At 31.7% G+C, this 26,781-nt stretch overlaps 3 long non-coding RNA genes across 3 annotated transcripts in view; 2 read left to right on the top strand and 1 right to left on the bottom strand.

Annotated features, from left to right (window-relative positions):
- The window catches only part of LOC136274968 (uncharacterized), a 59,425-nt gene extending 32,692 nt beyond the window's left edge, over positions 1-26,733 (top strand). Inside the window, exons 2-3 of the long non-coding RNA XR_010713425.1 lie at positions 24,898-25,071; positions 26,472-26,733. This is a non-coding gene — a long non-coding RNA (uncharacterized lncRNA). The remainder of the gene's footprint in view (positions 1-24,897; positions 25,072-26,471) is intronic.
- LOC109618206 (uncharacterized) lies at positions 552-1,953 on the top strand. The gene is made up of 2 exons (XR_010713427.1): positions 552-974; positions 1,794-1,953. It is a non-coding gene; the product is annotated as an uncharacterized lncRNA (long non-coding RNA).
- On the bottom strand, positions 5,166-19,495 carry LOC117689677 (uncharacterized). Its single transcript, XR_010713429.1, has 5 exons — positions 19,392-19,495; positions 16,931-16,993; positions 16,468-16,506; positions 16,121-16,165; positions 5,166-5,279 (listed from the first exon to the last, which is right to left on the bottom strand). It is a non-coding gene; the product is annotated as an uncharacterized lncRNA (long non-coding RNA).
- Positions 26,734-26,781: the final 48 nt, after the last annotated feature.

Raw genomic sequence — 26,781 nt, 5'->3', positions numbered from 1 at the left:
CAATATTAAAGAGTATGAAGGTGGCAATATATTGCAGAAAAAAATACATAGCCCACATTATTTTTTTCTGCAATGATTGCTACCTTTATAGCCCACATGAATCGTCAAAGAAAAAAATGTTTATTTATAGGTAGACTTAGGTAACTGCTATACTTTATACATATCGTCAAACATTGTTATACATGTTATATATTACTTTAATTTCTTTGCCAGAAAATATTTTTATTCTTGTAATACTTTTATTTTAAATTACAATGCCCAGCCCCCTTAATAAAATGGTGCGATATGCTACATGTATATCCATAACATTTTTTTAATAGATCATACATGTAAACAAACCGAGCACAATGTTTCTTTTTAATAAGTCAATGATATATTTGTTATGAATCTTACTATCTGCAACCTTAGGACTAGGCCTGCCGCGCATGCGCGAAATTTTGTAAACATCCTGTAGTTCGAGTTTGTTCAGATAGAATCGAGAGTATGTCGGTATGTTATGCTACATCCATTTTAATGATATATTACACATAAACCTTATCTTAAGGGTGTATTCTTGTCATCAATTTTTACCCCAAGTGGGTCTCAATAGAGGAACATGTCGTAAAATTCAACTTCTTACAATTTTCAACAAAACTTCTACAATAAATTAAATGAATCATCTTTTACACAATAAACCCGTATTAAATGCATAAGTGACAAAGGAATATGTAAAATTATGTCATTTACGACATACCATAGTCGGCGCGAACAACAATGGAGAGGGAAATCCGAAAGAAGAAAAGGTCGCTTCGTTTCAAAGCGATGTGAACAGCAGTACGAGTCCTCCGAAAATGACAACTGAGAGACGAGGAAAGATGGGGAAAAAATTCAAACATAATAATCGCCAAAAAAATTATTTTAGAACTGCAACTAACGAGCGAAATGAGTCAGAGGAAATTCCAGTAGAGGAAATCGAGATAGTTTACAGCAAAAATGTAAGTCGTCAGTGCTTTTACACTTAGTATAGTCAAAATGGCAACGTTTATGCTACACTATGCCCATCATATAAATTTTCTTCAAACTCAAGTATTGCATATATATATGATAATCTTATAGATCAAAACAAGCAGGCGATACATGTGTATATGGCGGCCCATGAGGTTACCGAAATGGCTATTTTATGAGAAACACAAAATTTGAATGTTTATATAGTAACTATTTTCATTTTATTTTTATTTCGGCAAGTCTACAATAGAAATAAACCTTGCTAATAAACAGGAAATAATAGCTAGAAAGTTATTCTTCAGTTTTATCATTTTTAATAGTGTCAAGTCAAATGCAGTCAAAGAAATATGAAAGGAGGCAGCTTATCTACAAATCAGTATTGATTTATTGAGGGTTTTTTTTTTTAAAGATGATCCTCTAAATATATTCTAGCCAGTCAATAGTTTAAAATAAATCATCAATAAATAAATGGTCAATATTTTTTCTGAGAATCTTGCATTTAAATTTATATAATAAAATGTCTATTTTCATGTAGAGCTACATTTGTATATCATATATATTTATAGTAAAGATATACAACAGAGTCTAAGAAATTAAAGCATTGTGTGTATGTACTATACTTTTTGCAGCACTAATACAATATAAGTCACAATAAATATTAAATGTGGCGAATTAATGATTAACTTGGTACACAAGGGCATGGACATTTAACCTTTAAAATGTCATTTTTTCTGCCTATCTAGTCTAAAGCGGAAAACTAGCAAGTTAACCATAATTTTGCTTATTATGTATTGATTTTTGTTTAACAGGTGGTAATTGCAAGTTATCCAGATAGCTGCAGCATGATGAGAAGATCACTGGCACTGTTTTGTCCAAACAAAATTTCCAATTTCTTCCTCTGCATCTGAAGAGACAGTCCTAACTGTGAAAGGTGGTCAATGTTCCACAGAGGCAAACCTGTTCAATCCAGCAAATTTCCTCTGCTTTAGAGTACTTCGTTGACTTCATTGACAAGGACATTGAGCCATCCTTACTGGGCATAGCATCACGTCTTACTGGGCATAGCATCAAGTCTTCCTGGGCATAGCATCAAGTCTTACTGGGCATAGCATCAAGTCTTAAGACGGCCATGCTTTAGTCAACACCATGTTTAACTTAGCAGTTGGAAAGATGGATGCTTTTAAAAAACATGTTGCAGGATTTGTTGATACAAAGCTTCTGTTGAGGTCACAATTCCCAAGGTTGCCATCTTATACCCGACATACTTTAGTTTCATCTTCTTACATTGTAACTATGCTGCTCATGATGCTTTACTGTCATATCCCTTCAAAGACTTGTATGATCAGTCAATTTTGATTCACAGAACAGTTAGAAGGCATCATTCTCTCTGCTAAGTGCAACTTTTTCACATGAACAGTTGTCAATGAAGAGAATCACTTAGTGTATGGATAGAAAAATAGCTGTCAGTGACTTGAACTATGCAGTTCTAATAGCATTTAGTAGAGGAAGAGGGCACACAACAAGTTTTGTCAAAAGAGTTTGGAAGTGGACCAAGAGTAACAAAGTCATCAAAGATCAGTACATTCGCTTGCTGAACATTTTGGATATACTTTTAAAAGTGATAGTTAAAGCCTATTATATCAGAAGTGATAGTTAAAGTTCATTATATCAGAAGTGTATATACTGCCTTTGATTTTCATTATACCTGAACTAGTTAATAGTTCCAGAACATGTATGTACTGTTTGATATAACACAACACAACACCCCCCCCCCCCCCTCCAAAAAAAAATAATCCTGATAAAGATAAATTGATAAATTCTACTGATAGTATATTTTGAATCACTCATCGCTATAAAGTGTTCAATTTATGTCTATATTCTAGCTACCTGAATGGAATGGTTTTGTCATTTAGGGAATTTTCATAAAACAAATGTTTTTCAACTGATCAGATGAAGTAACGTGCAACTTCTTATATCAATAGACAAGACAGTATTGTAATGCAACCATATATTGATGTGTGTTTATTTACAATATAATCTAAGTAAACAGTTTATTAGAATATATCATACATGTAATTGTATGTATATGAACTATCAATATATGCTCTGACCTAGAATGTATATACTTGTTAAAACTTATTGATCAAACATCAATCCATTTTGAAGTTGCAGTTTTTTCATTCCATGTCATTGCTTGAATTCATTGAGAAAACACTGTCATTCAAAATCTATGCATCTAGCTGCTATTTTTTTCAAAGAAAAATACCAATGAATTTTTAATTTCATAATTATTACATTATTTTAAAAACTTTGATGAATTAGAACATATAATTAGCAAGAAATACCTTATCTCATTCCATGCTATTCACACCAAGGTCAAGGTCACACCCAGAAGATGGTTTATAAGCACTATTTTAATGATTATTTTAAAGTTTATTTTGTTGTATGTCTACTATATATTCTTTAAATACTTAACTTTACATAATTACATTTGTTATTGAAGATAAATTCACCAGTTTTAAAATTTTGGCGAATAAAAGTGTATGTTTTGCTGCAAAAATGGCTTATTTTGTTACCATAAAATGCTTCAATGGAAATAGGGGGTGGGGATGTAACCAACAATATTTTTTTCTTATATGCACACTAACCCCCACTTTTTATGCCTTCAGTTGGAACCATAATATGTAAAGAAAGTATACAAATACTTTCATAAAAAGTTAAATTCTAGAAAACTGTCTTACTTAGGTTTATTTACCATATTTGCAACGAAAAACATGCTCCAATTTTACTTGGGGAACACACATTTTTGGGCATAACTTATCAAAAAAAGTTATTTCATAGTTTTAAATTTGTCCAAAAATAAACTCCGAGATGTTTTTAAGTAAGCAAAACTGAAATCTGCTTTTATTTTCTAAATTAGAGGGAATTTCTGGTCAAATTGCTATTTATATGAGAATTTCAATACACCATTTTTGGCCCATGTTCTGAGGGTCGGATCTCTCTTAAATAAAAACGAACATACACTTTTCTTGTTTTCAATTTATTCCTTAGGAATAGTACTTTTAAAAAATCATAAGCATCTAAAAAGTTTGATGTAGGTTTTTTTTCGTGAATGAGCAGAATACACCCTTAAATAATAAATAAACATTGTTGGTAACACCGTGATCTATATAGTGTACCCTTTTCGATCTCGAATGACCCTGAACTTGTAATATTTATAACGTAAGCATAAACCAGGGACGTATACATGGTACATTCATCCTTGCATAAACGTAAGCATCGCAAGAAATATTATTATGTTTATAAGGCTTAATTTTGATAAGGGACTCGTGCATACACATACATTCCTTATAAATTAACAAGTAGAATGAAGAATAAGATATTTATTTCAAATAATGAACCCACAGGGTGTATAACAAACATAAAATATATTTGGAATTTGATGACATAACAAATATATCATTGACTTATTAAAAAGAAACATTGTGCTCGGTTTGTTTACATGTATGATCTATTAAAAAAATGTTATGGATATACATGTAGCATATCGCACCATTTTATTAAGGGGGCTGGGCATTGTAATTTAAAATAAAAGTATTACAAGAATAAAAATATTTTCTGGCAAAGAAATTAAAGTAATATATAACATGTATAACAATGTTTGACGATATGTATAAAGTATAGCAGTTACCTAAGTCTACCTATAAATAAACATTTTTTTCTTTGACGATTCATGTGGGCTATAAAGGTAGCAATCATTGCAGAAAAAAATAATGTGGGCTATGTATTTTTTTCTGCAATATATTGCCACCTTCATACTCTTTAATATTGTTAATTTCTCTATCTGCAGAAGAATTTGAAATAACAATTTGATGATGTATCAGAATATCTGACACATTGGATCATAAAAGATTAAAAATTTCAGATATTACATCATCAGCCTCCAAAGAGCACTCATTAGACTTATTCAACACTTTGTCATTCTGATCAAATATATTATCTCTTCTTTTAATCTTGCCGGGATAATCCAGATCCTCTCAAAGTTAGATGTGGTTATGATGTATCACAGCTTGTGATTGGTTTATTTCTCTTGTCTCTGAACTTACAATTCTGAGAACATTACCAATATGATATGTATAATGATATGCATATCAAAACAATAAATTTATTCATATGATAAATAGGACAAAGTATGGCATTATTCTCAAACAAACTATTGGTAACTCTTCACAATGCAATATTTTTTATTCAGATGATTGAGATGATCCATATTTTCACCTGAGTCTGATGGTAGCCTGTGGAAGGAAATTATTTAAACATAAATGAATGCATGTAGAACAGTTTGACTTTCCTATATTTTCCCAAAGTATAATTAATCTTTTATGCGTGTTAAGACATATTCATGGTAAATAATATTTTTTAAAGGCCATTACCTATGGACACTAACTTTAATTATGAATACTTGCATATAGCCTAATACATGTATATACAAACATGAACATGCATTTGTATTTAATTCATTTATGTATACAGATAATAGGAAATACAGCTTTGATGACCCTAATATGCATTATCAATGAATGATTTTTCTGCAAATACTTTCAGCTTAACCTATTTTTTTTTTAAAATGCACCATCACATCAATGTTGACTTTTTGTAGTGTTAAATGTGTATTGTACATTATACAATTATAGCTTATAGGTTTAAATAACATGAACAAAAGTTGTTTTTTATTTTCCAAAATTATATCAAAAAAATTAAACGTTTTATTGACATTACTGGACATGATTTATTACATATTATCATGTATTTATTGACACCAAATTCTAAACTCTACATTGGTTTACTTGCAACTAATACATATTTTCCACTCTCTCATAAAAAGTACAAAATGATTCGTATAAAATAATTAAAAGCATATATCCTTCTTTGAACAATGAAATTATGATTTCGAAATGAACGTCCATAAATTAAGGTCAGACGACACGTTCCTCAATTTTAGATAACTTTTTCCAGGAATTTGTTAATGGTTTACTACTACTTTGACAAGCTTTCTTGCAAAAAATTAGGGTACCTTACCAGGCATTTCTGCAAAATACTAGAGTATGCAATTTCCTATATAATCTTCTTGAAAATACACTTGAATTGCTGATATAAAAATAAATAAATCTGCAGCAGAGCGAAATTCACTATATTAGAACTATATCTCCGCCAGGGCGGGGCTTTGAACTCACGACCTCTAAAACCTTTACGCTACTGGCAGTGAGCGGCCACGGTTCTAACCACTCGACCATCTAGACATTTAATCAAATCCACGTAAATTTTGATCATTTTAAAAGTAGTTATGAAATTAATATTTTTTATTGGAACTCTTCATTACGAGGAGATACAAAAAGATTCTCGAGGAACGTGTCGTCTGACCTTAAAAACAATTTTTTTTGGTAAAATTTCACTGAAGATGTCTATTCTTCTTGTTTTTATCAACACTGCCAATCATCTTTTAATCTTTAATATAAAAAGTAAAAATAGATTATAATATTAAAGCTGTTAATATATGTGTGTTACAATTTGTCTCTCTGGGCCTCATCAGTCAGGTAAGAGATCAAACTGTTACACTAAAAATTATCAAAAATTCCCTGATACCTTCCTGGTTCCGTTTAATAATATTAAAAAAAACAACCCTCCCTCCCCCCCCCCCCAATTCCAAATGCATATCAAATTATCATAATAAAACTTATTGGTAGATTTTAATAAATTCATTACTCTTTAAAATGATTTTATGCAACCAGGAAAGTTTCGGCCCATACTCTTATCTATCAGACAGAAAACATACACAAAAAGTGCACACCAATAACTGTATTTATCTCCATTTGGCTATTGACGTCTTAAAACTTATACATGTATCAATCTGTGTTATAAAGTCAAAGCATTTATCAACTTCTGGAAAAAAAGAAGCAACAATAGTGAATCTTTACATGTAGTCTTGAACTGTATAAGGGGCCTGGTTAGTAGGGAATTAACATAAATTAAACCTAAAACAATGTTAGTAAACTAACAAATCTGCATGCCAAATACGGGCAGGTGAAACTTATTTTTGTTTTTAACTGTTAACTTGGAGCACATTAAAATTTGGAAAAACAAGCTGCAACTCAGCACTGGTCTGTTCACCATTGCCAGTCTGCTACTGGACTGACATGATGCTGGTTACAGATGTCAACCATCTATCACAAACTTTTTAAACCATGAAAGATCAATACACATATATTATTCAAGTCAACACCTGCAGTTAAGTAACTAGAAATGAAAATAAAGTAATTATTTTCAACATTTGAACAAAAATAACACAAGAACAAAACAACAAGAATGGTAAACAAATGAAATGATAGACAAGTCTGAAGAGAGAGAGAGAGTTCTAGTCTGTTGTATTGTTTTGTCATCCTCCAGACCTTGCCGCCCACAAAGGAGATAACAACAAAATCTGGAGAGAGAAAAACCTACTATAGGTCATTTTCGTGTCACCTACATCAGTCTTATGTCATCCCTAAAAGCCAACAAAGATTTTATTCTACATTTGTACTGTTTTGACCACCTGTAAAAACTATATCTTGTGTTTTGCCATCACTTTGTTTAATTGTTATCTTCTTATTATATAAGGAAGGAGGAATTCTAAACCAAGATGGTAGACCTTGAGCTGTAGTGGGATTTATAATTGGACCTTGACTTTGTGGTTGAAGAACAGTGGGTTCAGTAGTTGGAACTAGCCTTAAAGGTGGATATGGTGCTACAGAGGGACCTGACCTTTGACCTTGGGAATAACTGGGTTCTTGTTCCATCTCTTGATTAATTTTTCCTATTAACTGATCTTTTTCTTGTTGAGATGGTTTGCTCAGTGGTTTTTTAGTTTTTCTCCCAGGATTTTTATTTGTTGACCTAAAACGAGGCTGTAACACATTTTTAGCTACTGATGACATTTTTTCTGTTTTCTTAAACTCTTTGAGAGAGTTTGGAAGTTTTTCACATCCATTATTGGCAGAAATGATGTGATCTAATGCTGTAATTATGTTATCTAGCCTATGTTGCTGAACTAAGGGGCTATTATTGACCTGAGACATAATTTCATTCAGCCTATCTTGTATACCTCTAATCTTCATAGACTGTGAGTTGCTGGAGGCATAAGAGTTTTCCTGTGATGGACTTGTGACCGTTTTGCTTGTCTGAATACAAGTTTCTGACTTATCATCTGATTCACATCTGTTTCTATCCCAAAAGAGTAATGATTGGACCTTATGAATATGTTTACATATGTTTCCTTCACCATAGTCAAAACAGTTACAAACAAGAATATGCCGACACAAATCTACACATGGTACCTTTTTACACTTAGAGTAACAATGTTTTTCAGAACATTTTTTAGAATTTACAATAACTGTATATAAGCTGCCTTTTGACATAACTGAAAATGTGTTTTCATTAACTTGAGAAACTGAGGAATCTGAAATTTCAAAACTACTCTTGTGTCTATCAGCTGTCTGAATATTTTCGTCTGAAGGGATGCTAAATTTGCTAGCGGCCAAATGCTTGAAATACAAGTTGTTTTCTATCTGTAACAATGTTTCAAGAAGTATATCTATTCTACGATTTCGTTTCCCTTCAAAGTACACAGTTTTCAACTGATTATGAAAGCTTTCCAAAAACATGTTTGTATTTACCTTAGAATATTCACCAGTTCTAAAACACATTGCCCACTTTTCCTTTCTACAAAAGTAAAAATCATTAATATATTTAAGAAAAGCCTGGTTTGTGCACGATAATTTTTGCACTAAAATATCCAAGTATTTATCTAACAAAACTTTGGTTTTAGCATCCATTGCAGCACATAACAAACAATAAATTTCTGCTTGCTGTTCCCTATCTTTTATATATTGTTGAATTTTAAGACGCCAGTTTTTGTGAATGTGCCAAATACACAGGTAATGTTGCAGATCTGGTCCAAAAACACTCTTAGCTGCATTCCACCCAGCAATATCATCATCTGTCATCAAAATGTTTACTTTTGTTTGTGGAGATTTTCTTTTTACTGCATTTAGAAATAAAGATATAGCCTGCTCATTTTCTTTGTTGGAAATACAAATTGCAACCGGATATCCGTGTCTAAATTCATCAATAACCAAAAGTGTAATTAACTTGAATGAATATATATTGGTCTTATGGGTGGAATCCATGCAAAGAATCATGGGGGCAAATTTTTCATACATATCTAGTTGTTGTTTAGTCATAATAGCCAGCATGAAGTCTTCCTTACTAAGTCCAGTTGTCTCGTCATCTACATTTTGTTGTTTAAACACTAAAACAGGATTAAACTTTTCTCTCTGTAAAGCATCTACTCTCAAATAAGTAGATGTAGCATCGTCACTATGTCTGATAACAGAAGGGTCAATTATTTTTTGCTTTAAGTTGTGAATTGTTTTTCTGTCAATCAAATGATAATGTTTCATGTCTGTCAAGTCGTCACGGTTGTTCCTGTCACTGAATTTCTCCCTAACCTTATCCAGAATTGTATTAATTGGAATTTTTAAGGCTAACATAGTTGTAATTTCTGACTTGATATGATCCGGAATTGGTAGATATTTACTTTCCTCAAAACTTGTCGAATGGGTATGAGATTTAATATATTTTACTTTAACTGTTCCCTCCCTGGTTATTAAAACAGAAAATCTGGATAAACACACTCCATCTAGTTTGCAAGACCCCTTTTTATTCTCCCTTCTCTGTCTATCTTTGGAGTCATTAATACGTCTTTTGCCATCCCTATGACAAACAAGAGTGTACCTTTGAGAACCATCCTTATTGAGGGTTTTTGGTCGGTGCAAAACATATCTTGTATTTTTATTCAAAGATTCATCAGCCAAAAATTTTTCAAAAGTATTTACATTTTCAAAATTTAGATTTTCAATTTCGATTTCTGCCTCATGAGAACTTATTAAATGGCCAACTAGATCATCAACATGGAAAAATGATAAGTCACATGATGGAACAATGCATGACATTCTCCATTGATTTTCTTTTTCGTGCACATTCTTCACATGGCGGTTCAAGTTTGCCTTATCATGAAAAGTTTTTTTGCAAATTCTACACATATTTTTGAAAGAATTTTTTTGGTTGTCATGTGGGATTTTGTCATAGGAATGAACTGTCTTTAGATAGTCTGTCTGTCTTGGCAATTCCGGTGTTTGATTAGTATTCGTCTCTTGTGTTTTAGTTTTCAAAGAATCTAAATCAAACTTTTTGCATGCTGAGGGGTCTAAATTCCAATGATAAAAACTTTTTGCAGTTGAGGGCACAAATATTTCTTGATGGATAGGAATAGCCTCAGTCACGGTTTCATAATGTCCTCCCCCCGCTCTTGTCCAAACTAAATGAATCCTAGAAACTGAGTTGCTAAAGTCATGTTCTAATGTAACTATGTCTTGGTTGTCAACATCACCACCAACAGTAACTAAAACATTACCGTATATACTCGCTTATAAGTCGGTATTTTGGGAGTAGACATTTGAATAAAAAGTAGGGGTCCGACTTATAGGCATGACATACAATCAGATAATTTTTCCACTGAGTAAAACTTCGTTTTTGGGTGCCATTTTGCTTCCAACTTTTGACTTGCTATCCCTATACTTGACATTTTTATTTTTTAATTACTAAAAGGATAAACACTTAATAAATACATTGAAAGTTTCAACTGTATTTCTTAAAATATGAACAAGGTGTATTCGATAGTATTTTTTATTTAAACAGGCAATTATTTACGCCTGAGGTGATAATAGCTGTAGGTATAACTGTACTTAAAACAACACAAGCCAACACTGAGTTTAGGAGGCTAATTGCCAACCCTAATCAGTCAGTAGGGGATAAAATCCCTGTCATTTTATTTCCAGTAGCATTTAAAATAGTTTTTGAGCTATAATCTAGTTGTAATGAGTGTTTAAAAAATATAATGGCGTCCAAAATCGTAAGTTACAAACTTCAAGAAAGATAACTCTGTTTACAGAAAACTATTAAAAAACATGGCGTCTAAAAGCGATCTAGTGGGATTACAAAACAGCAATTTCTGTTTAATACTTAAAAAATTAAACACAAGAATAATTGCTGGTCTGTTAAAAAAAATAAAGATCGTTTTATAATTATTCATAATAAATTACACATGAGGTGATAACAGCTATACTGGTGGCTGTAGGTGGCATGTCACCTAAAACAACACAAGCTAGCACACCACTTTTAAAAGGGGCTATACCATCATAATCAATCAACAGGGGATCAAAATCACTGTCATTTTATTTTCAATAGTATTTTAAATATTTTTATAGCTTGCACCAAGTTTTCATCAGTGTATCAATAAAAAAAAAATGGCCTCCAAAATCGAAAGTTATGATGTCTTAACTGAACACAACACTTTTAAAATGCATTGCATCTAGAAATGATAACAGAGGGGTCAAACACCAATATTTTTTATCTAGAATATAGTCATGCTTGATAAAATGTGCTTATTTGATTGGCAATCTGTAGACTGATTATCCAGAAAAAATTACCCGACTTATAAGAAGGTCAATGGCAAAATCTTGAAAATAAACTTGAAAAATGGCAACCGACTTATAGGCGAACAATACTTATAGGCGAGTATATACGGTAATTCCTAATCTTCTAGATAAAGCCAATATTGACTCTTGTCCAGCAAATGTAGCTAGTTGTCTAAGATTATTTAATTCCTGCTGAATTTCTGAATCCAACATTGAATTACCATTATCATGAAAAAAGAAATTTCTAAATAAGCCTAAATTTTGCTCTATCTCATTTATTGCAATATTTCTAAGCTCTTGGTGGTGATTTTGATTTCCAAAGAGTGCCAGACTAACAGACCGAAAAAGACAATTTCCGTCACCTATGATAGGTTGTCTATATAGTCCATAGGAAGCTAGATATTCGTCCTGTCGGGTTCTCTCTCGCTCAGAATTATCTACCACTTGCAAAATAACCTCATTATTATTAATACTACTAATTAGAGAGTCAGGATCCGAAATCTATAATAAAATATATGTACCATTATACATTGGCAAAATCATGCCTCAAAAATTTTTAATTTGTTAATTCAATGAAACTTCAGTAGACAAAATTGAATAAATTATACACAAAAACCATCACCAGAGTAAAACAACATCAAAATAATTTATGGTGGTGATGGGAATTGAACCCATGTCTATGACTTTCCATACACTACCATTAAAGAATTTAGAGATTAGTAGAACAATATTAGGGACCATCACCATAAAGAAGCAAATAATATATAAACATAGGTAATCACAAATCACAACCCTCACTGAGACGAGGCATTACCTTTATGAGACCACCTTTATCATATTATATGAAATCATTCTTAATGATCTTGGTTATTCATGGTTACTGTTTTAACAAAATATCGTATATCATATGTTAAAAAAAATTGTATGATAATCATATGTTCATTTCATACAGTATTGTAAGATATTAATGATTATCAATACAATAATATATGATATTGCATGCTATGATACTAATATATATTACCATATAATACTGTAATAAATAATGATGTAACATGACATTGTAACATGATATGACATTGTATCATGTTATACATTATTGTATTTGATCACATAATACAATATCATAGTACATGATTACTTAAGAAATGAATTTAATTTCTACCTATGTTATACGATATAACAAAACTTGGAGCAGTTTATGATTTAAAAATCCTAAATTGTTCCAAGTTATGTTATACTTGTATAAATAACTCGTATAACATAGGTAGAAATTAAAATTATTCCTAAGGGGTTATAATTTAATTTTCTTCTATTTAAATCAAATAATAAAGCCCATTAATTAGTTTAAATATGATAATCTGTACAAAATTTAAACGTAACGTCAAGCAGATTAATACGTTTCGCATGCACATCGTATTGTGATGTAGGCAAGTTATGTTATACGATATATATATGAATTTGTTAAGTTAATCAAATGAGGCGTTACAATCAGAATTAAATTATGATAAAATATTGTATTATGTGACATAATATTATATCACATAATAAATCAAAATATTGTTACATATGATATTATATTTATATAATAGTGTTGTGTTGTGCATGTACTATGCCTAAATAGTAGTCAGGGTTTTATACATAGTGCACGAGCCGGAGGCGGAGCCGGAAACTCCCTTTCTCTGCAGAGATTTGAGCAAATTTCGGCGCTGCCATTTGTTCTGCTCCAGACAAAACAATATGACGTCAATATTCTAAGGGCAACTACTCTAATTTTAAAGAATTTCAAAGGGCAACTACTCCAAATACTTTAAGAACTTACGGCATGCCGTTTATGTATTAAATACTATGAAATGTCGAAATGAGTAAACGAAACGTCGGCCAATGACGGCCATATTGCCTAATATTATTTCTCACAGAACAAATATAGAGATATATGAGCCAATCACGTGCTAAGTTTAAACCAATGAAAGTGTGACATTTCAGTCCAAGGGAAAACAATATATCATATGATACATTATTATATATATAGGATCTCTCATGATTTGCGATGGTATATGATTTTTATCCAACGAGTTGTGTGTTTTCTATCCCCGAGCCTTGGCAAGGGGATAGAAAACACACAACTCGTTGGATAAAAATCATATACCATCGCAAATCATGAGAGATTCTTTTTATCACATGTTTTACCAAGTATTTTGTTTATCCCAGCTATTTCTGTAAAAATTGTGATTGTGAGCCGCACAACACATTATTTACAACACGTCAACAACGTTACGCATGGAATTAAAGTTCCTTGAAGTTTAACAAACAGACATTCATTTTTTAACATTTTTTTATGAATTCATGGCAAATAACTGAAACAACATTAAATGTTTCAAATTTATATCTCAACACCCCTCAACTGAATTAATTATTTACTTTTTCATTCTACGCCAATCAACCGTCTAAACTTACGTAATGATTAACTATGACGTCACGTGGCGTAAGAACACACAGTGGAATATCAAAAATCATGATATAATATCATATTAAACAAAAAATTGATACAATATCATATCATATAACCTTTTACAATATAATATACGATATAATATTGTATCATAAAAATATATGTGTATCATATCATAAAATACTATATCATAGGTATCATGTTATATCATTTAAGAACAAACACATCTATCAAGCAGGTTTGGGTGAGGAAGGAGATTTTTTTAGCATCCTTGAGAATGGAGATCAGGCTCTGCATCTGAAGCTGCCTTTGTGATTCATTTATATTCTAGTTCAATTACTTATGCAAGGTATTATCTAAAAAACATGTGACCTGTTCAAAAAAACTAAACCTCATCCAGCATCCGAAACCTATGGCTCTTATTCTGCATCCAAACCTGTCAGGTGCATCATCAGACACACCATCCATGCAAGTTTGGTGAAGTTAGGACGAGTAATAAGTCAGATACAATCATCAGAGGGCACCTGCTTCAAAAAGATTAACCAGCTCTAAATACCATAACCTCCTCCATCATATGAAACCTATGGCTCAGATTCAGCATTCAAGCCTGTCAGGCACATCAGTGTCATAAGATGCACCATCCATGCAAGTTTGGTGAAGTTACGACCAGTATTAACTAAGATATAATCATCAGAGGGCACCTGCTCCAAATGCTTTAACCTGCTTCAAAAACCTTAACCTCCTCCAGCATCTGAAATTCATGGCCCAGGTTTAGCATCCAAGTCCATAAGTAGGTCCAGATGCATCATCCATGCAAGCTTGGTGGATATATGATAAGTAATAACTTAGATACAAGACCTACAACAACAAGTTTAATCAGGTCCGGACACCGACACCAGGGGCATAGCATAAGTTCCTCCCAACTTCATCTAAGTTAGCTAACTATAGGAAAATACCTTAATGAAATAGTCAAAATTTATGGATTTTTTCTTTAATTGATACTTAACAATTTTCAATCCTCAGCAATGTTCGATAACTCTAAATTAATTTGTACCATAAATCTGACTTTTATACAGACAATTTTAATTAGTATTCTACTGCTAATATAACCATCAGTCACACAACTACATGCATGGCGAAGTAGATCCACAGAGCACTCCCACTTATAAACCTGTTGGTATAGATAGCCATTATTACTATTTTTAAAACTCAACTTGTTTCTTTAATCCATTATATCCATATCTTAAATAGGCAAATTTGCAATAACTTTGTAAAATGCATGGATACCATCTAAAAATTTCATTTTATATCATTTCAATATAAAGGTTGAAAGAAAAATATAATTTTTATGATGAAAAAAATTCTTTGTTTTGGGTTTTTTTTTTAGAACTAAACTTTATTTACTTTACAATGATTGATAAGCAAGTTCTGCAACTTATATCAATATTAATTTGTTGACATTGAGCTTCCTTAAAACAGCAGAAAATCACTATATCATGATGTATAAGAAGTATTATAAGTCAAATTAGCAACAAAAAAATTGTAATTTGGGATAAAACAATAGGCCAATGTGTTTTAAGTGAACAAAGTCAGGAGTTAGGACAGACAGATGGACAAATACTAGAACTAAAGCGATCAGAATAGCCCAGTTGAGCGTACAGCTCAGGTGAGGTTAAAGTCTATGATTCTATGGAGAAGTTTTCAAGTTTTATATGACAAAAAAATTGACTACAGACAGACAGACAGGTTGATTCCAATATACTCCACTAAAATTTGTTTGTAGGAGCATTAAAACATTGGTAACAATACATAACCTGAGGGACTCAGGTAATATTTTAATTTAAAAGAGCAACAAACGCTGAACAAAAAGTGATCAGAAAGCCCACAGAACCTTGTCACAAGTACACTGTACATATATATATATCAATGTACGATTTATTTGGACTATGGTTTTTGAAATATATCAGGATGATATCACAATTGTTTAATGAAATAAGTTATTTTTGCATTAATGTCTACGCCATTTTTGCAAAATAGCAAATTATTCCATCAAGTTTCATTGTTTCAATAATCCTGATATAAAATCATGAACATGCAAAACTGTAATACTCACCTGTGTTGATCTATTCATAGGGAAATCTTCAGCAGGCCTATCTGTCTATTAAGTAAATATGGAAGAATAATAAGAATACTGGATACATGTAGTTTATGCTACACAATGACTCATTTGTATTTTTTAAAATAATTTTTTTAAAAATCTTATCTGTTTGTAAACTAGTGTTTTGAAAGAACTAGTAAAGGAGAGAAAATCTAAATAAAAATATATCAATACAATATTAACATGCAGCATAGAAATCAAGACAATACACATTTAAAACTCAATCAGGAGAAAGATTTACACAGATTATGTTTATATGACTTTAAATTTTAGCTGATGGGATAGGGGTGCATGTAACAAACCTCTGGTAGAATTTCCTGCAATGACCCCATTCCAGTATTCTGTAATAAAAGTAGTCCAAGTAGTAGAGTTATATATACAAAATAAGAGAGACACACATACTTTAAGCCTTAGGAAATAAAACCAATGTAAATAAATTCTCTTGGATAAAAACTTGATAAGATACAAGTCAAGTTAATACTATCAATGTAAACGTTTAAAATTATTATTTATAACTTATAATTACTGGTATGTTTGACAGTAAACTATCATCCAATCAGGTTAATTAATTATGTTATTAATGATAATATTATTTTAACCTGACAGTTTATTGTCAGAAAACGAAGCTTTTAATTTTGTATTAGAACACTACTGACTAGATTTAAGTATAAAACTGGCAGATATGAGGCCACTTGAACACTTTATACTTGTTATGACAAGGAATAAGAATATACAGATTTAGTATTGAATAATTCTAATACATACAGGCAAAAAGAAGCCTCCACTGCCTTCCATCATTCCGTCCACTGTAACTATCTGGAATACTACCTATTAAACAGTATTTTTTAAATATTTAAAGACAACAATAAGTGACGAGGCACAAACACACTCTGGTCCCATTTTATTTGGCAGGTTACAAGACCGTACAACTGTGAACTTGAGACAGCAACCCTTCAGAGATATATTGACTGTTTGATGTATACCATGTTATACAATGACATATTGATAGGAGATTCCCAGTAATGTGAAATGATTATGATAAATGAATAATAAAACTATGAAGTGAAAGCCACTTTTGATTGTAATTAACTTCCTAGAGACAAATACTCTGTACAATCACAGGCCTCTTAATTTCTATAAATAAGCAGATAAATGTAGAAGAGAAAGATAATCATATAGATCATATATACCCTATCTATATATAAATACAAATACAGATAGGGTATAAATACTTCTCTTCTCCTACATTAAAGGACATATCGCATGTTTTTCAATTTTCGAAATTTTTTAAATAAAATCATTCTATACTCGTTAAAAATGAAGTTTATTAACGTTTTCATAAAATATTCTGCCTAATTCGTGAGTTTGAAAGCGATGAAATTCAAATGTCGCGATATGCATATTTTCTCTCTCGATCTACCCGCCATGATGTGTGACGTCATATGCGACCTCGAGCGAGAAGGTGCTGTTAGCCATATTTGTAATCGGATTAGATTTAACCGACAATTAAACTAAATATCACCTATTAAATTGCCGATAACGGGACATGATGGTGTTCTGTGCCTCCTGCGGGTGATTTAGCCACCGAAAATGGGGATTTGGACTGTTGTTTTTTTAAGTTTCCCTTACGAAAGTATGCGGAAATCTTGTGACAAATAGGGGTCTATCTGTCGACGAGAGGATTTATAAATAAACATTCAATTCATATGTTATTAATTATATGGTACATTTTTGTATTTATAGTTTCATAAATAAATCGTATTTATTTCTCAAAAAGAAAAAAATAGAAGTTACGCCTGTGTACAAAACGCAAGTTCATCGGATAAAAATAACGAGAGGGGACGCCATTTTGGATACCGCCTCGCTTCATTAGCTGTTTTCTTTTTCTTATTGTCAAACGATACATTCATGTATGCATCTGTTTTGTATACATGATTTCTTCATTCATACATGTAGCTCACCTCTGCAGAAATCATAATTTTAGTACGGTAGGTGAGATTTCTGTGAGTTTTATTTTTTGTGGGAGAAGTCATGGATCGAGTTGTCGATATTGATTGTTTACGCGAGAAATAGACAAAGTTTGCTGATATACATTTATACGTAAATGGATAAAAAAAATACGGAGATGGGATCTTACAGAAATAAACAATAATTAAGGAAAACGTTCTTGCCTGTTTTTATAATCCAGTGTAATATAGAGTAAACAACCTTAGAAAGTTGTGACCAGTTACTGCCGAAGAAACAAACTTCTTGTGCACCACAGTTTTACAATAATGAACATTCTGAGTCGTTAGGAACGCCAAAAACCAAGACTGTTGTAGATTTTAATAAATAAACACCTTTAACAGATTTATTTGAGCTACAATCCTTACTAAGTTGTGTTTACAATGTTTACACGTCGATCAATTTGATCATCATTGCCGACTTCATCGTCGCTTTTTCGGCAATATCATCGTTTTTTATCCGTACTAGTGGCTCAAACATGTACGACTGATTAATAAGATTCTTTTAATTAGTCAGCATGTAAAAAAAAACAACTTATATGGTGAATGAATGTCAAAATTTAAAGAAGATAATGCTAATCCTACAATTTGTTTACAATCAGCTGTTCGAAGAAGGTCGCATGTGACGTCACTGTACCACGTGACACGCTATCTAATTAACGAGTTTTTAAACGATCGGGGCTCTAATTTAAATTGATATTATGGCTAATTACCGCTTTTATACCGTTAACAAACTGTTAGGAGTAATTATTAGATACACAAGGATGCCAAAAAATGTATAATGTCGTATACTTTAGAAACATGCGATATGCCCTTTAAGCAGCTTATTGATAGAAATTTAGAGGCCTGTAGTACAATTAAACTATATGTACATGAACAGTACATAATATACTTATAGTGTTTAATTACCTTAATTGATTTCTTGGATGCATATACTCTCTGCATTTAAATACGTATATATGACGTAATACATAAGTAATTGTATATGTTTGCATACATATATCTATGTTCTAAAGTTTGCCTGCACTGATTCACATATATGACTAGGCCTATACCATTTATATGTTTCTCGAGACCCACGGTCGCTTCGTAAAACTTATTTCATTGAAACTACATTGTTTAACTGATATACGTACAATTTATCATCATTAAAAGATAGTGTAAAGCTTGTTTTAATGTTTTTGTTCAATTAAATCTATAAACAATTGAGATAAATAACTAACCATCAAGAAAATCATCACTTCAAATCTTTGCAACTTCATAGCTGGCGCCATGTTGAAAGTAGAAGAGATATGCGAATGAACCAGTTTATGGGCATGCGCATTAGCCTAGTCCTAAGGTTGCAGATAGTAAGATTCATTTGTTATGTCATCAAATTCCAAATATATTTTATGTTTGTTATACACCCTGTGGGTTCATTATTTGAAATAAATATCTTATTCTTCATTCTACTTGTTAATTTATAAGGAATGTATGTGTATGCACGAGTCCCTTATCAAAATTAAGCCTTATAAACATAATAATATTTCTTGCGATGCTTACGTTTATGCAAGGATGAATGTACCATGTATACGTCCCTGGTTTATGCTTACGTTATAAATATTACAAGTTCAGGGTCATTCGAGATCGAAAAGGGTACACTATATAGATCACGGTGTTACCAACAATGTTTATTTATTATTTAAGATAAGGTTTATGTGTAATATATCATTAAAATGGATGTAGCATAACATACCGACATACTCTCGATTCTATCTGAACAAACTCGAACTACAGGATGTTTACAAAATTTCGCGCATGCGCGGCAGGCCTAGTCCTAAGGTTGCAGATAGTAAGATTCGTTTTTTTCTTGGTGACCCACGGGTGATGATGGAGAGAATCGATGTGAATCACACGTGGGTCACCGATGATGTACTCTCTAATGTACCTTAAAATGTAACTCAAATGTGCCTATATCTATAACTATAATGTAACTCAAAGTATAACTCTAATGTACCTTAAAATGTAACTCAAATGTGCCTATATCTATAACTATAATGTAACTCAAAGTATAACTCTAATGTACCTTAAAATGTAACTCAAATGTGCCTATATCTATAACTATAATGTAACTCAAAGTATAACTCTAATGTACCTTAAAATGTAACTCAAATGTGCCTATATCTATAACTATAATGTAACTCATTGTATAACTCTGATGTACCTAAAAATATAACTAATATGTGCCTAAATGTATAACTTAAGTATACCTGTATTTGTTCTTATTTAAAACATAACTATTTTGTAACTTTTTTATAACTATTTTGTGCCTGATCTTGATTTCTTTTATGAAATAAATTGTTGATAGTTATATTTTAGTCATGACTTTTTTGTACCTAATTACAGAGTAACTAAATGATGCAACTTTGGAACCGATTAGAAGTAGTGGTTCCAAAGTTGCATGACTTAGTTATGACTTTTTTGTAACTATTTAAGCCTTCAAAAGTCATGACTTTTTTGTAACTTTTTTTGATATGGGTTGGCTATATTTTTGTTAATATATAGACTACATATACATTACCGGTATATTAGATATACATTAAATGTACTCTTTTGTAGAAATATGCTGTTTATTAGAGAGAACTACAGATTCTGAAGCAATGGACGCTAACCCAAGAGGTATAACAGTGAAAAAATATTACATGATGTACAAGATGATTAATGACGCATACTTGGCATTATTATCATAGATTATCATAGATATTCCAAATATGAATTTTTTGACCCTTTTCATTATTGCCGCATGGGTGGTATATATGTTTCTTGAACTGTATGGTTGAATTTCAGTTTTACAATTCAATGAGTTTAAATGTGATTCAGGCACAAGGACAATGCTAAATGTAGATAAAAGTCACTGTGATCATCTTAGGGATCGAGGTCATTCAAAGATTGGCTGCCACTTGAAATGATTATCATATGTAAATTTTACAATGCATAATTTTTTCTGAAATGTCATATAGTTGTTATTAAAGCTGTCAATGCTTTACATGTGTATTATAGTGGTACATATATGTGTGTATCCAACAGCTGAGTTTAGTCTAATACTTTGAATACATATATTTTAATGAATATACCGGTATATATTTATTTTCAGATTTTGATCTTCTGTCATCTCAGAAAACTGTGGGGTCTGATCAGTCCAAAGATGAAAGAACAGAGCATGAAATCTTAAATGAAGCTGTGAAATTATTGTCATATGGAAAGTACTCCCCTGTAAAATCACAGCCATCTATGAATCTTGATCAACTTCAGTATTCAAAGAGAATTGTGATACATGCATGAATTCATATGTTAAATACTACTCGAAAACCATTGTCAACCTCCGCTTCGCGTCGGTTGACAATGGTGTCCTTGGGGTGTCAATTTCAACTGTTACCCTCCCAAACAGGCACTATTTATATAATGTTAGTCCTCTAATAGCACTACATGTGTATGAGTTGATGACGTAAGTCTTCTAATAGCGCTACAGGTATAAATTGATTATTTTAGGCCATTAATAGACAAACATGTATCAATTGAGGATGTAAGCTAGATAATAGCACTTCATTAATGATTTGATGATAAGAGTTGTCTAACATCACTTGTATGAATTGATGATGTTATTTGGCCAAAAGTGCTACATGTATGAATGTTGGCTAGTAGCTCTACATGTATGAATTAATGATGTTAGTTATTTAATAGTGCTACATGTATGAATTGATAATTTTATTTGTCTAATAGTGCTACAAGAAGGAATTGATGATGTAAGTTTGCTAAAAACATTACATAATTAATATATGAATTGATGTTGTCTGTTCTATAATAGCATTTCATGTACGAATGGTGATGTTAGTCCTCTATTAGCACTACACATATATGAATTGATAATGTTTTTGTACTAATAGCGCTACAGATATGAATTGATTGTTATTTGGCCAATAGCGCTACGTGTATCAGTTGAGGATGTAAACTTTATGAATGATTTGATGATAAAAGTTGACTTATAGCACTAGTGTGAATTGATGGTGTTACCTGGCTAGCTAATTGTGCTATACGTTTGAATTGATGATGTTCTTAGACTAGTAGCGCCACATGTATGAATTGATGAGGTTACATGTATTTGGCTAACAGCGCTACATGAATTAATGATGTTATTTGGCCAATAGTGAAACATGTACATACATGAATTAATGATCATTGTTGTCTTAAATTGCTACATGTTTAAATTGATGATGTTATTTGGCAAATAGTGATTCATGTATGAATTGATGTTGTTTGGTTATCAGTGCTATATGTATGAATCAATAATGTTATTTAGCTTTTAGTGCAACATGTATGAATGATGATAAAGGTTGTTCAATAGCACTACATGTATGAATTTATGATTTTATTTGACTAAAAGATAAGTGCTACATGTGTGAATTGTTGGTGTTTGGTTATTAGTGCTACATGTATAAATTGATGGTAATACATGTATTTGTCTAACAGTGTTACACATATGAATTGAAAATAGATGTCTTATACGGCTACATGTATAAATTAATGATTTTATTTGACTAATAGCACTACATGTATGAATTGATGTTGTTATTTGGCCAAAAGTGATACATGTATTAATTGATAATAGTTGTCCACTATTGCTACATGTATAAATTGATGATTTTACTTGACAAATAGCACTACATGTATTATTGATGATGTTATTTGGCTAATAGGGATACATGTATTAATTGATGATGATAACTTTCTAAATTTAAATTAATTGCACATCTCTGTCTTTTTTTCGTATGTAACTGAATAATAAATATTTCAATTCACTGATTTTGTATCTTTTTTTCTGAAATTAAAATTCTCTTTCCGATGTATTCATTGTAGGTTGAAATTTGGTTGTATTGCATATTTTATTTCATAGCTTTGTAAACAATGGCTTTTCATATTTCATGAAAATAACTGCAATAATTTGGTCTTTGCTTTTTGCTCCATTTGAAGCAAAGGCTCATTACAAGTATTTCTTATAAATGAGTGTTACATGTAGGCTTTTCAGGATTTTTTTTTCATATCAGGTGGTTATATGTACATTTTGAAGTTTATAACTGTAACAAATAATCCATGAATATTAAACAGGTTTATATTTATTAAGTTATAAAAGATTGTTATTTGCTGTGTTCTTCTCAGATATCATCTTAACAATATACTTATGTTGTAAACTCTGCTCAAAAATACAAATGTATATGATAAAAAAAATGATTGATATGTACATTCATTTAAATTTGAATACATGTAACATGAAATCCATTGTTATTGTATTTTAACAGTTTTATGTCAAAGCGGATGCTTATATAAATTGAGGTGCTGTGGGACATAATTCGATTTTAATATGGATTAATGTACATTATGATTGAAATACTTTCACCGGTTTAAAATTTTCAAATTTTACAATATTTAACCAAAAAAGAGCTTTTAAAAATATTTGGAGAGGTAAAAATTGTAAAAACCCAGAGCGGGAGTCAAACTCATGACTTACAGATTCGTAGTACACCCTCTAACCCACTGCGCGTCGCTGTTAGGTGACAAACTTAATGGTCCAAGTTTCCTTTCAATTGCAGCCCCCCCCCCCCCCCGCCTGAGGGCAATTCATAGTAACTCTGTGTGTTTAATCTATAAGACTACTTAATTCTCCATTACTACTTGTTTTATTTGGCAAGGAAAATCTAAATAATTATGTAATAGCATTTTTCTTACCCTAGATAAAAGTGCACCATGTCCACCCCAACCCCCTCCCAAATCCACCCAACCCCCAAAATTTCCACTGAATTTCATTTGCAACCAAATTCCCTCAACCAGATTAAAGACAAATAAAGACCATATAAGCTGACAAAATATTATATTAATTGATGCGTTTCTTGGGCAGTTATGCCAGTTTTAGTGCAAATAGGTCAATTTTGGTAAAATTTCAGTATTTTCATGAAGTTAAGGCCCACATATCTTTGTGTATTGTGTTTAGAAATTTAAATTCCTTATTATTCAGAATACCTATGGGTTTTCACAATGTGAAGAAACGGGTTTCATTCAATTGCAGTGTGTAATATTTCCAGTAAACTAAAAAGAATTGCATGCTGTCTAATTTTTCAAAAGTTCTATAAATAGAACAAGGGGAAAACCCAAGTGCCATCCGTTTCCATAGTTACTGATGTAATGTAATAAAAATCATTCTCATTATAATCAAGTTAGGTTATCATGAATATCTGTGTCAAGTCTCATGAAATTTCGATATACTTCCATTGATAGCCATTTGCATGGTTCTATGGTAGACTGCCTCTTTAAAAGTAATAAACTTTGAAACATTTCTGTTATATTTTCTTTTGAATTCAGCATGTATTAGCAATATATCAGTCAAAGAAAATCAAGTTTAATACTTCGTCCACAATAGTATCTATTGATTCTATATGCGATTACCAGGATAAATGAAATTTCGAAACTATTGGTGTTTTTATCTTCATCAGACCATGCAGGTCGATCTATGTAACAAAACAATTTATATAAGTTATAATAAGTAGGAAAGAAAATGATATTTCCTTGTAAATTTCAATATTTGATTTTATATCACCAACAAATATTTCACAATTAGTTTTGAAATTTCTTTTCACCCAAACGTTAATTACAATGTAACGATTTTATGAAACATCATGATTAAACGTACTCTGACCAAAGGTTGCAGCCACGGGAGCTTCAGCCCGCACCCTAGCGATTGTACCATGTACCAGGTGTGTGTCCACGGGTACCTGCTGAACATGACGTGTGTGTATGGCACGGCCTGGAGTCAGGCCAACTCCTCGTGTGTAGACGCGGCCACTGTCAACTGTACACTCCAAGACGACACCAAAGGTTTTTTACAGACATTTTAAACGACATATGTCTTCATATATATAGCTAGCCGTATTCCTGTGCGAATCGTGATTTTGTTCCCGGGGGTGGTGTGGGGGGATGGGGCATGGGTGGGAGTGGATCCATCAGAAACACTCCCATTATATATCTGCATCTTCAGACCTCTCCCCATGGAAAATGTAAAGTTTTTGAAATCATATAGTATTTTCTAAAGTCACCTATAAAAGAAGTTTAAAGAAAGTGGGCGCTTAAGATGTAGATTCGGCAGGAATCTGGGCGCACAAGGAGAGTGGAAATTTCATCATTAATTTTGCACATTTTCCGAATTATAACCGTTATTTGGTTTCTGCTGGACGTGAAATGGGTAGAAAAATGTTTGTAATGCAAAAGGTTTTATCATAATATGGGTCTAAATATAGCAACACGATACAATTCATGCAAAATCATACTTATTTACAGCTGTTTTTAAATGATTTTATTGTCTCTGGGTCTTCTCTCCACAAATTTGAAACGTTCAAAGATGACATATTTCAACATTAAAGATGTCGCTTTTTAAAAAAAGATGGAGAGATTACCCAGAGATGACTAATTATGTACTTTTTCAAAATATTTTTGGGAGGATAAAAAACAAAGTCCATGGATATGACAATGTTGTTTTAAACAATACTTTATACCGCACATTGTTAAGTCACGCACTGGCTCAATGGTTTCGTCCTGGATTAGTGAATACATACATGCGGTGTTTGGGGTTCAAATCCTACCGGTGACTCCTTTTTCATTTTTTTAAAACTTTTTTTGTTTTTAAATGTATGTTGATATAACATTATGTTGAATTATAGAATACCGGTATATTTTAATTTGCCGTTATTGATTTCTGCCGTATGAACACTATTTTCTGTTCTTAGTACTAGTTTATTAAGATATACGATATAAATGAATTAAAATATGTATGTATTAACATTTCCAATATAACTACCCTAGTTATTGGTTTACCCTGTCATTGCCATTTTTAGAAAGCTTGTGAGGTTTTTTTTAATAGCCGAAATAGACAATCATGTACTTCAACCCTCAACATGATATAGTTTGAGTAATTAATTTTTGTTCAAATCTGTACATAGCCTTTCCAGGTTATATAGACATTTTAATCACTATTGATTCGTGTCGATGATTCCTGCAAACTTATAATCTTGTGCGCCCAATTTCTTTGAACATTTTAAATTACGTGTAAAAGTACAAGTCTTATAAGTAAATTTACAAGTCTGAAATAATATAACTGATTATCCATTTTTGAGGATAAAAATACATATTTCGAAAATAAAAAATATGTAATAATTTTAACTTACTCATCATATCATTTCACAAGTCTGAAATCGTGTACACGGTTATTTTTCATTTTATAGATTCCAAATCGTTTTCCTGCCCTTCCACTTTCGGGGAGTTCCCGACCCCGAGAACTGCCAGAATTACTACGTGTGTTCGTTTGGGAGGGCGACACAAAAACAGTGCCAGGGAAACACGGGATGGGACCGGAAGCTGAAACTATGCAACTATAAATACAATCTGCCGAACTGTTCTTGATATCTACATGTACATGAGAGATGAAATGTATATGTATGAAAGAATAAATAAAGGATTCATATTTTTCTGAATCTGCTCTAGCTACCTTCTTGTATCTCTTTCGTAACATGCATGTATAATTTATTAATTACT

This window comes from Magallana gigas, chromosome 4, assembly GCF_963853765.1.
Source record: "Magallana gigas chromosome 4, xbMagGiga1.1, whole genome shotgun sequence".
NCBI lineage: Eukaryota > Metazoa > Mollusca > Bivalvia > Ostreida > Ostreidae > Magallana > Magallana gigas.
This window is presented reverse-complemented; position numbering and strand designations above follow the sequence as displayed.